The sequence below is a fragment of the Phytophthora parasitica genome, assembly GCF_000247585.1.
Source record: "Phytophthora parasitica INRA-310 unplaced genomic scaffold supercont2.7, whole genome shotgun sequence".
Classification (NCBI taxonomy): Eukaryota; Oomycota; class Peronosporomycetes; order Peronosporales; family Peronosporaceae; genus Phytophthora; species Phytophthora nicotianae.
In genome coordinates this window covers 1,460,463-1,461,600 of record NW_008648993.1, presented here as the reverse complement: position 1 = coordinate 1,461,600, position 1,138 = coordinate 1,460,463, and positions in this window count along the sequence as shown.

Below are 1,138 nucleotides of genomic sequence, written 5' to 3'. Positions count from 1 at the left end.
AGACCATCAAGTCGCAACTTACGACTTTGCAAAAGTTATAAACAAACAACGCACCTGTGGCAGTAAGCAGACACTGCGTCGCACGTCATGAACATCTTGGTGCCATAGCGATGCGGCTTGTCCGGCATAAACATTCGGGTCCCGTTGCGCTTGGACGTTGCTGGAAGCACGCCTTCATCGAATGAGATGATGTTAGCCACTGACCATGCAGCTAGGAAATTCCTTTGAAGAACGTCAACTACAGCTCGCAGCTTCCACAACTTGTCCCTCTTGTTTGCTGTGTCATTGTTGCAGAAATGTAGGTCTCGTAGGATTGAAGTACAGCGATTTCGAGGAATAAAATTGCCAAACTGCCCCGCCGAAAGCGCGCCATCATCAGCCATTGCCCAATGATCTGAAAACGGACGGGTGGGACTGAGCATATGAGCTACAAGTAAACCCATGACACAAAGAACTTCGCGCGGTACGTAATCAGGTTCGACTCGTATGCGGCGGCGAACATCCCTTAGCGATTGGCCTGGTACGCTGCGCCCTTCACGAATAAGCCGTGCGCGTTCTTGACGCGCCTTTTCCTCGATGTGTGACCTTTTGTATCGGTTTGTCTCGCTCGTGATGAATGTCCACAGGTTCATCGGCATAAAATAGAATAGCAATTCCAATGGCGAGTCCTTTTTAGCACGGAGCGCTTCCACTGGTCTAGTCGCTTGATCCCTCACACCCTTGAACGCGTTGCTGTCGGTTTCGTACTCGGAGGATACAGGGGTCCATGCCATGGAACGTAGTGTGTCTGGGCTCATGTCTTCGATAGATAGAGAACCACCCAAGCAATCAATAAACGCTGCATCCATAAGAGGCGCCTCTTCTTCATCGGATGACAAGTCATCATCAACTTGTCTGAACACAACATCACCATCGTCATCTGATCCACAGCCATCCGACTCCGAGTCCATGCTCTCGTACTCATCTGGATTGTCCTCGTCCTTCATGATGTTCACATCCTCTTGTACCGAGCCACAAGCAACTCCCGAGTTTGTTCGCGCCACCGCCCCGGTGACGGTATCTCTTCGTCTCGAGTTTGTCGGTGTCACAGGCTCTCCAGCACCATTTCGACCGACGCATGGCGATGCATCCGGGTCTT